This window comes from Opisthorchis viverrini (assembly GCF_000715545.1).
Source record: "Opisthorchis viverrini unplaced genomic scaffold opera_v5_21, whole genome shotgun sequence".
NCBI classification, from domain to species: domain Eukaryota; kingdom Metazoa; phylum Platyhelminthes; class Trematoda; order Opisthorchiida; family Opisthorchiidae; genus Opisthorchis; species Opisthorchis viverrini.
In genome coordinates, this window is record NW_008751677.1 from 655,439 (window position 1) to 666,756 (window position 11,318).

Consider the following 11,318-nt stretch of genomic DNA (forward strand, 5'->3'; position numbering starts at 1 on the left):
GGCTACCATGAATGCTGTGAGTCGACTAGCAATCAAGTTCCTTTGAAACTGAAATTTTTATTGTCTTTCACCTGAACGTTAATCACACTACGCACTTTCCTCGTATTAAATTTCATCCATCTCAAGCATCTGCTACCATGAAGGGTGTTCATCAGGAAAAAACTTTAAAAAGCAATATTTTGTAAAACAGGACTTGCACTCTGTGAAATTGTTAGGATTTAAGTCGAAAAAATCTGTACTTAACCATCTTGTCTCGTTCAGACATTTTACCCCGCGCGGTTTCGCAAACGCATCAATATTTCTTAGCTGACAGCTTTGAATGATATACTAAGGCCATTTTCATCGTACGGAATTAAAACTCCAAAACACACATGGTTTTGTTTTGAATAATTAAGAACATGGGAAGGTTATCATGTTCACTAACAGTTCCATTCATCATAATTTGGCAATCATCCTGTGCAGCAGGATCGATCACATAACTATCCGACAAAAAATGACAGAGCTCAAGTAAGGATATCCATTTCATAGCCTTAGTGGTCTCACTTGATCCGCATGCAAATTAACTGAAATGTCGCAGTTCCCAGAATAAAAGACTGAATGCATTCGAAAGCATCTTCGCCGAAATATGTCACATGCATACAATAAGCATGATACGGGGCACTGTTCAGTCAAAGTATTTGATTGCGTCCACCTCACAGCCGTCAATAGATTCACTGCCATCAGCGGTACGATTGTTCCGCGGAGCATTTAGCCTTCAAATGCTCCAAGCGGCGCGTATACAGAGATACCACCTTCATATCCTGTGGTCATGTACATCCAAGTCTTACCTTAACAAGTGAGGATCATCTGTACAACACAGTTCAGTGTTTTAGGAGGACATAACCTGTCTAATCTAAAAAGATACACCGACTGTTTATCGGAAAAACGGTATTAATGCGCAGACCGATTTTCTATAGAGGAGAATGTCGGTAGCTCAGGTAGCGTAGATGGTCGTTGGCTTGTTCGCTTATCTGGGCAATTTGGTTGCAAATGTTTCATCACCAATGCGACCATCCACGCAGACCGATGTTATCATAGCCACTTCATCGAATGACACTAATCAGGTAGCTGCCTGGTGTTGTCTTGTATGCAGTTCCAATTAACGTGCACCTAATTGTGGGATACTTTGACTGTGTATTGTCTTTGTTGTCAGTTTGCTGGACACTTCGCTGTCAAAATAGATTTTACATTAGCTTCAACCATCTAAACTGTGACTTGCAGTTCGCCAACTACTAACCAACCGCTCATCTTGCCTGCAATGCACGAGAACCGGGGGAAAATGCTACACTATGAACGAACAAAATGCATTGGCAACCGGATGTCAATGTCCGAATCATCGATCATCTACATTTGCCAACCTGGATGTTCGCGACCGGAATTCCGAGGATGCGTTTCCCTCGATTCATTCCGAAGAAAACCTGGAAAGCTGTGCCGAAAGCCTTGGTAAGTTATTTTTACTGGTTAAATTCGTCAATTGTGCTTTTTATGCGGACCTTTGGATCACGGTTGTTTACTAAAAGGGGTATATCTGAGGCAAGAACAAAGGTAATACTTACATATTTTTTGTAATGAACTACACATTAGTTGCTGAAAAGTCCTCAACAGCCCACGACCGGTTTTGCCCCTCTTGGATCTCATCAGTTAGGCACAGTCCTCGAGTTTCCCTCAACCTTGTGCTCTACTTGAAACCAAATTACACGAAATTAGCGAATACACACTCATTTCCAAACTAATTTGGTTTTTCGAAAGACTCAGCTGGATCCCAGCTGAACCCCTCGGTTTTGATGTTTCCAGAGTAATTTCGTTAATTTCGGGCAACTTGGTTTCAAGCAGAACATAAGATTGGCGGAAACTCGGGGGCTGCGCCAACCCGATGGGATCCAAGAAGGGCAAAACCGGTCGTGGGCTGTCGAAGATTTTTCAGCAACCTTACGAGTAGTGTATTACAAAAAATGTATATGCATGGCAATGTATCGACTGAAACATGAGTTGGCCTGACGCACACATTCAGTTGCCTGGAAACATCAAAACCGATAGATTCAGCTGGGTTCCAAGTGACCCTCTCGGAAAACCAAATTAGTTTGCAAATGAATGTATATTTGCTAAAGGTAATAATTGTTCTGGATTTGGAACTAAATCACATTTAATTGACACCACACGGTCCGGGATAAACGGGTCGAATCTATTCGAATGGACAAAGGATCAAAATTTTCATAATCATTTCCTCTAAACACTTGTTTATCGGAGGAAGCTGGGATGGTAAGATTGAAATAAAATGTTTTTTTTTCATTGAAAACACAGAAGAAGAGGGTTAATACCGCTTAAGACGGGTTTATTTTGCAGTGCATACTACATGGATACTTGGACGCAAGTCAAACTGTTGAAATAAGCTAGACGAACATGGGCATCCTTTATTGTGTTCACACATTAGTACGCAAAATGTGAAGAACCGGTCATCTGTCTATGCAGATGTCACCTAGTCTTGGCCTCTGGATGCTAAAACAATAAGGTCTATGTTGATCGAAATGCTGATCAACCAGTCCCAATCTATTGCCACAGTCTTCATCTAATAACCAACAAGTGCTCATCCTAATCATTCTAGGATTTTTTGAATTAATCATCGTAGTGAGTAGATTTGGTTCAGCGTCAACCTATCAACATTTGTCTATATCTACCAAAACCTACCAATCAGTAGCAACCATATCTGTCATCTGGTTGCTCACTACCTACCAGAAGGTTTCGCCGATAATTGCATATGCTTAGAAAAAAAGCTGTCTTTTAGCCTTAAGAGTGTGTATGGAAAAATTTGGTTCCCATCTGAATACGTAGATATAGATCAAGCCTGTACAAACAATACTAGCAGTACCGAATCAGAGCTGAACAAATAACTCAAAATATGGGGAAAGAGAAACCGCTGTCAGCGGAAAAGCACCATGCAGACACATGGTATAACTTACTCGGGTTTTGGGTGAGACGTCATTACAACAATGAGTTGCATCAACTATTTTGCCCGATACAATAACTTCCACTTCTAAGGTTACTCATCACCAGTAAAATATGGTGTTTTTTCAATTCTCCAGAAGGAAAACCTCCCGTGTCTAATGTAGAGGTATCTATAGATCGAAAGCTGTCGGCACCAAAAACGCCTTAGCCTCAGAACCGAAATTCAACACTGACAAATCCGGCGAATTTTCACGTCAATGAGTTTCCAAGTTTATTTACACGAAGCGCAACATGAAGTATTTTGCTTCTGTGATCGAGACTGTCTTGGCTCAGAGGACTAGTTTTAACCGTAATTAAATTACATTGACAAGTGGGATAAAAAAGCAGCGAGAAAAATCGAATTTGCATTCAGTGCTTAGGAAATGAGCTAAAACAGGGCTGCGCTGTTGTCCGATACACAATACAAACATACGTCTCAATAGATGTCCCTTTGTCCAACCTATCTAGTTAGCTTCACAGAATCAGGCAAGTTTACGGATGTACACTGAGTTGATATGAGGCGGTCTTTTTAAACAGTGGGAGAGACTGCGGAGCCTTGTCCCAAGCTTCCTCTGTAAAACGCTTTGATAAGGGTTTTTATTGTATTTCTACTGGTACTTGACATATCACGTCGCGTTTATACGAAGCATGCAGTTAAAGTGAATTGCGTTTTGCCTCCTTTATGCATTTGCTGTGTGGTCCCGACTTGGAATGTTTTTTTTTCAAGGACCACTTCAGATAACCTTTTTGTCGAAACGCATGTTTCAAGAAGACTATCTTCTTTATCAGTCTGAACAAGAACACCAGGACGGACATTGTTATTTTCCGGATCTCGTCATCAAATCAGTACATACCTAATGGTTAAGATAGGAGTGAAAGATGAACTAAGCCCCAAAGTTAGTGAAATGCAAAACGTGGAGACACAAACGGCTGGTTGTCTGGGCCCCTACTTCACATCTACTTGGATGCTGTGAGACAGTCTAGAGGGCCGTTGAGTGATGTGACCGGTTGATTCGTGTCACACGACAAGGGCAGACGTACGAAACGTTTTTAAGAGCACAGTACTGGTTTTCGCAGGCGTATGGCGACTGCTTCGGCTGTAATCAAGCAATACCGTTGGATAGATACCGGTAGTCTATCGGGTGCACGGTGAATGACATGAAATGACTCATTCAGAATGACTGCGGGACAGTTTAGCTTTTCGCTAAACTGTTGAGTCCAGTGTTGTCCCAGAAAGATAGATGCTTACCTATTCTGTTAGAAAGTTGCCGTGCCGTGCACCCAACGATCTCCACCGAACAACAGCAGGGTTGGTTATAAACAAAGACCGCAGAGTTCCATCCGGAAACGCACGTTGTAGGGTTTGAAACAAGCGCCGATGGACTATGTCGGTCAACCGATCACCTTTATCAGTGGTTGTCAGGTACAGATTTACTCATTTGCCCAAGCACATTAAAGTTTACTAGCTGTTTCGGTTGATTCTATTCATACCATACGTTATTGCATGCACATATGTATGTTATCCAGATGACGACACTTCAGGAGCGTTCAACCTCTGCCGATGTCATCCTCAAGAGCGCAATCATAATCCTTCTAAATTTTTCACAAAATGTGGAGAAAGCATAAGGGTTGTATGAACGGGATAGAAGTGCTCAAGATTCTAAAAGCATGCCTACCTCATTAGCAAGAGTTGCACGTTTTACCCATATGCGTACGTTCACCTCAAAGACCTGCAACCATCATTGTCCATCTAGATGCATTTATCATTGCAACTATTCTCGAACGTCCGAGTTTTATTGACACGCGCACAGCAGTCGCTGAGTAGCTATATCACATTGTGGTAGTTTCCTGGCACCGCAAAACTGCTGGGGGTATGTAGCAAATGCTCAGCAGACAAGTAGCCTACACTGTGATTTAAAAAATCTGTTAAACTGTTTTTAATTCATCAAAGCCCAAGCTTGGGTTGTTTAGGACGCATCAGCGGGCTTGCTACCGGTGTTCGCTAAGCGCTCTTGTAATTTTATGAATACGGCCTAAAAATGATCACCATATACTATTCCCCCGGACTATCAACCAGTCAAAAGAAGAGCAGGCTAAATTGGACCAGCTTCAAATGATATTCATCTCAAAGACCGCCAATTAAAAAATAGTTTGAAAGATATCAATAACTGGCATGCTCTGGCTCTTAAGAATGGTTATTTTCAGACCGACTTTATTCCTCTAAACGTTTGTTGTCATGGATTTATGCAAGTTCCTGGATATAATATCGTACTGTTCATGGTTTGTCCACATGTGCAATGGAACCATCATGGAAAAAACTTGCTTAATCTGATTGGTTAATTACCAAGACAATCTATCGTGGTAAACCTTGAAATACATATCACACTTTGCGCTTTCAAATGAGGATAGTGTGCATGGATCACATAGCTGCGGATTGAAAGTGCTTCCAAAGCAAGACTTGGAGACTAATCCTCCGTTTGAGAATTCACTACACTTTGAGATTAGTTGTCGTCCTTGTGTTTGGATATGTTACTGGAGAGGAAAAACCTGGGACTAAAGAACATTTGGCACGTTAAGTTGGACCGTAGTTGTGTACGGTCAGATCTCTGTGTCTGATATTTGAAGCACCTCGCGTTCTGATGACCGACTGACTGATGGATTTAATCACTGCCGAAACGAACACTTAGGACAATTGACATGGAACAAGGGCCTGTGCTTGATTTTTGTCCATTTTTTCTGTCAAATTAAAATATCATTAACTTGTTTATAAGCTATCCAGCGCAGACTGTTTTTGGTATATCTGACATGCTTCTAGCGAGAAAACGTGAAATGGGGGCTGTAACTAATTCCTAGTGGGGCGTAAACACTCTATTCCATCAGTGAAAATACCGTTGCATATTTTCAGCCCCTTCTGAAGATTTAGCATGCGACGCGGTTACTTAACTAAACAATTGAAGAACGGACTCAGCAAGCAGAAAGTCCTTTCATCTTTCATAAGAAGCTGTAGCACAGTTAGCATATACTGCGCATTACGTAATGCGCCTACAAGTTACACCGAGTGCCAATAGGCGATGGACACTAGCATATGCAGTTCAAACAGCTACAAATTGGCGGCCTCGAATATTTTGTGGAAATAACATAGTGGATAGAGTGTGTTTTTTTATGTCAGTGATTAACATCTGTGTGAAGCATCTTAACTAGCAGTTCATTTAACCACCGTTGGTCCCCGGTGACACGCAAGTGTTCGCCGATTTGCTTTTTCTTGTGAATGTTGTAATATTCAATAAAAACTATTTGGTTAAGATTTTATCTGGAAAACACGCTGCCTATGATTCTACAGCAAATAGCCATCAGTGCCCGAATTCACAAGCCGCGTTCTTCCTTTAAACATTAACCCACAAGAACAAGCACTTTTCACGGGTAACGGAGTTAGCCAACCTCAATGGCGAGTACAACCTTTGATGGATGGAGCACTCCTGATTCAAAGTACAAGTGACCAACCATGTGACCATGTGACCTACGAAATATTTCATGCACTAGGATTAATGACCTGTTACTCAGCATTTGTATTACAGACCACACTCACAGTTTATAAAAACCGTTATCATGGTGAAACTAGGAAGTTTTCATGCCAATTCTACGATTTCCAGCGCGATTTGCGTCAAGGTCTCGCATATAAGTCCGAATTACCGCACGGTCACATCATAACCATTCTCTTACGTCTGTGGACCACCAGAGAAAATTTAGCCCTATTATCCAATCTGTTTACTTGGCACAAGGTTTATTGAAAACCGCTCGGTCAAATATGTGTAGTAAGATGGATGTTCAGTCTTTCGAGGATTTCAAAAACTAAACGGTTTAATCCAACCCCTTAAACTTGGATACATCCGAGGTTTTCATAGATCCGCGTATAGAGTCTCATAATTCATTGGTTTTGCTTTTGACAAACAGGCATATAAGTAGGTTTAAACGTACACTAGAGACGTACTTTGATCAATAACTCAGAATACGTTTGTAAGGAAAGTTGACAGAAAAAAACGCTGGCCGCTGAATAAAAATAAAACCTACCGATCTTCGCAATGAATAGATGTTTTATCAGACTTATCGCATTCCTTCCAAAACCCAGGTAAGCAGTAGTGTCTTGAAGGGCACTTAGACTAGTTAGTTTTACTATGGGGATGAGTGCTCACTGATAGTAAGCTACTTTTGTAATTAAAAATACATAATTTGTCTGTACCTCGCAACTTGATTCTCGCTCACCATTCAGCATTTAGCTCGGTAAGGAATTGTTAATTTCATAAACAGCATTTTAGCAAGATTAAAAAGTCTAACAACATTTGCTGTCATTAGTAAATAAACTGCGAATGGTTTGACGACTAAAACCGATCGATGTTCTTAACCACAGGTGCACCTGCCCAACCTCGTGTAAGGTTACGAACATGATATCCTGGGCAAATCATCAATTATTGAAATGCGGCCGAAGGTAAACGTGAACGGTAGCTTTTGCTGTCAGTTTGATGATGGATACGTGACAAAACAAACGTCATAAAACGGGGGTGTATGTTATGATGTATCCTGAATGTTGTCCATTGATGTGATCCCCATCAGTGATTAACATTATTGATAGCAATAATTGACGTGTTGGGTAATGCTGTCCAGTGTGAGATTAGTGAGCCTGACGTAGGTTTTTAGTGGTACCAGTAAATGTACAGTTATTTTTAAACATAATTCTAACTACTGCTTCATCGTATTGAAAATCCTTGGTCGTATTTAGCGAAACTGGTGCAAACAAAGAAAATTCGTGAAATTTTGCTGAAACGGTGCTTTATATATGTTTACCGTAAATCGGGGTGAACCCAGGTAAGCAGTAGTGTCTTGAAGGGCACTTAGACTAGTTAGTTTTACTATGGGGATGAGTGCTCACTGATAGTAAGCTACTTTTGTAATTAAAAATACATAATTTGTCTGTACCTCGCAACTTGATTCTCGCTCACCATTCAGCATTTAGCTCGGTAAGGAATTGTTAATTTCATAAACAGCATTTTAGCAAAATTAAAAGTCTAACAACATTTGCTGTCATTAGTAAATAAACTGTGAATGGTTTGACGATAAAACCGATCGATGTTCTTAACCACAGGTGCACCTGCCCAACCTCGTGTAAGGTTACGAACATGATATCCTGGGCAAATCATCAATTATTGAAACGCGGCCGAAGGTAAACGTGAACGGTAGCTTTTGCTGTCAGTTTGATGATGGATACGTGACAAAACAAACGTCATAAAACGGGGGTGTATGTTATGATGTATCCTGAAATTTGTCCATTGATGTGATCCCCATCAGTGATTAACATTATTGATAGCAATAATTGACGTGTTGGGTAATGCTGTCCAGTGTGAGATTAGTGAGCCTGACGTAGGTTTTTAGTGGTACCAGTAAATGTACAGTTATTTTTAAACATAATTCTAACTACTGCTTCATCGTATTGAAAATCCTTGGTCGTATTTAGCAAAACTGGTGCAAACAAAGAAAATTCGTGAAATTTTGCTGAAACGGTGCTTTATATATGTTTACCGTAAATCGGGGTGATATTTACTGTCTTCTGATGGTAATAATCAGCCAATCGTTGTCATGTCTAACATTTAGCGAATGTTGATTGGTCTGAAAGTCTCTGCATCACTACACTACTGTGATTAGTCTTTCTTCGGCCTATCAGTAATCCAACGATAGTATGACCAATTCGAAAGATCCCCTTCAAGTTCAGCGACCTTGTCAATACTTTATATTGGTTGAATAAGTGAAACGGTAGACTAGGTACGTCATGGTTTCTGTCCCCCACCTGCCGGTGAGTTCAGTTCGGGCAAAACGGCTCTCCAGTGTCAAGGTACTCATGCTTATGTACATCTGCAAACAGAAGACCTCTCGTATTCTGCTCGATACGCCAGCCATTGCGAGCTGCCCAATCAGACCAGCGGGTGCAGAGTGCATTTCCCAGCTTCCCGCACATCGCGAAGATAATCAATTTTGTCTGTCTTATCCCGTAGAGATTTTAGCCATAATTCTACATCACCATCTTTAATCAATTCCAAATGGGATTCTTAATGGAATTGTTGTTAGAACCGCATAACTGCGGTATGCGAAATCGTTAACCGGATGATTTGAGTACAATCGCATTTTTAGTCTTACAGATAATCCAACTGACAGCAATTTGTCCCAGCAACCACTTGTATTTTGCAGTGTGTACTGGTACTGTAGTAATTCGTCCATTAACTTGTGAAGCGGTCGCAATTACTTAATCAAAAGACGTGCAATCATCCTCTTTGACCATCGCATCTGAACTGACGATCAGTTTTAATTGGAGTGCTGAGCCGTTAGTAACTCGATATAAGTGCTCGATATATTCGTGTCACATCACCCAAAAACCGTAACTGGAAGCTAGATTTTTCATGCTACGTATTCATAAAATAACAGATGATAAGCAAAGAGGAACGAACTTCCACACAATACAGAGCAGAGCAATGTTGAATAGTGAACCAGCGTAGCAAATTGAGGCGAAGCGAGTGGCTGACTTGTACCGATGGTCAACTGATGGTGAGTGCTTGCGGTGACCGACAGAGTTGTTTGCTTTTGTGATCAATTATTTGGAGACGTACCCAGTTTCTGCACATGCGAAAATGATACAGAATGGGCTATTGAAACGATGCTTGGTCGAACAAGCGGAACCCGAAAAATTGGAATTAAGTCCTCCATGGTCAACTGATGGTGAGTCCTTTCCCGTGACCGACAGAGTTATTCGCTTTTGTAGTCAAATGATAAGAGACGCAATTACTTTTTGTGCGTGCGGAAATGATACACAATGGGCTATCAAAACGACGCTTGGTTGAATAAGCGGAATTCGAAAAAATTAGAATTAAGTCCTCCGTGTCCGGCCCGTTGACCCGGTTCACTTAAATGGCTTGTGAACGGTCTGTGAATGCGGTTTAAACAGAGGTCTGCTACCTGGAAAACCGAACACTGAATCTTCTTGATCACCTCGGTGGGAATTTTTCATGAGGAAAAACGTACCCGGGTAAAGACTTTCCCTCCAAAGTGCGATTTATTTTCTCTGGGGAACGCTCACACGCTAAAGAAAGGGGTTGAATCATTTGTACTAATTATTCTTTTTATTTGACTATACAATTACGAAAAGACAGTCATCAAGTTTTCCCGTCTCTATCGTGTTTTCTGCTGTTGTTGCGCGTTTGGCCGAAAAACGGTAATTTTCTGAGATAAGATTTCTTTTTGAAATTGGTTCACGTCTGTCAGAATACGGGTTTGTTTCAAATAGAAAGACTGGAGGTCTGCTGTTCTCAAAATCTCATCAAAACCAAAAGCTGAATATCATATTAAGAAAAGGTTATTACCTCCCTGGTTGTAATAGACGTGGTTGATGGAAGAAGAAATTTCGAAGAGTTCATGCCTAGTTTCTGTCGGCACGCAGGGGATGTCAGGCGTCCAAGTGGCATTCGGCTCGTCAGTTAGATGCCCAGTGGATCAGGCCGAATTCATCAGTGAAACCGATCCAGTAAACAAGAGCTTGTTTTCTGCTTTTGTTGCGCGTTTGGCCGAAAAACGGTAATTTTCTGAGATAAACACCAAGTAGTATTGCTAAAATAAACTTTTAAGCGATCTAAGCGACATTCGGCAAATCAATAATTCCTCGGGATTCTTGTGTGAATCTTACCATTCTTTTAACGTGAACTGAAACTTCAGTTAGCCACTCACTGTTGACAGTTGTCGAGGGCGAGCGTCGATGAAGTTGAAGAGGCCTGCAAAATGACCTTCTGATGCTTTGCACTTTAGTCTTTATCCTAGCCATACTGCTTATTTACAAACTGCTGATCCCCGTTGAGATAATCAACGGTTTACGTGTAATTCACAGTCCACCCCGATAACCTGACCCTTCGCAGTCCGTCTGTACAAAAACCTACAAAGTATGTGATAACCTCGGACCTCTTAAAAGTGAAACTAGTAGTTCGGGGCACAAAAATGAAGTGAGCTTCGTTGTTTAACGATGCTAGTTTATCAGGTAACAAAAAATTATCTTTTGACGCCGAAACACGCTTCTGGAATGCTGTTTCCTTCTTGATGAAACTTCAGATTATCATGTCACATAAAATGTGTACTAACATGAACACTATTTTCAATGTTGGTGAAACTCGAGACTTACTACTAGAGGTATCTTCCTTTGAGTAAACCCAATCTATGCTAAAAAATGCTGTTCGGCCGTTATGTCCTTATAAAACATCACCGGCACTGCG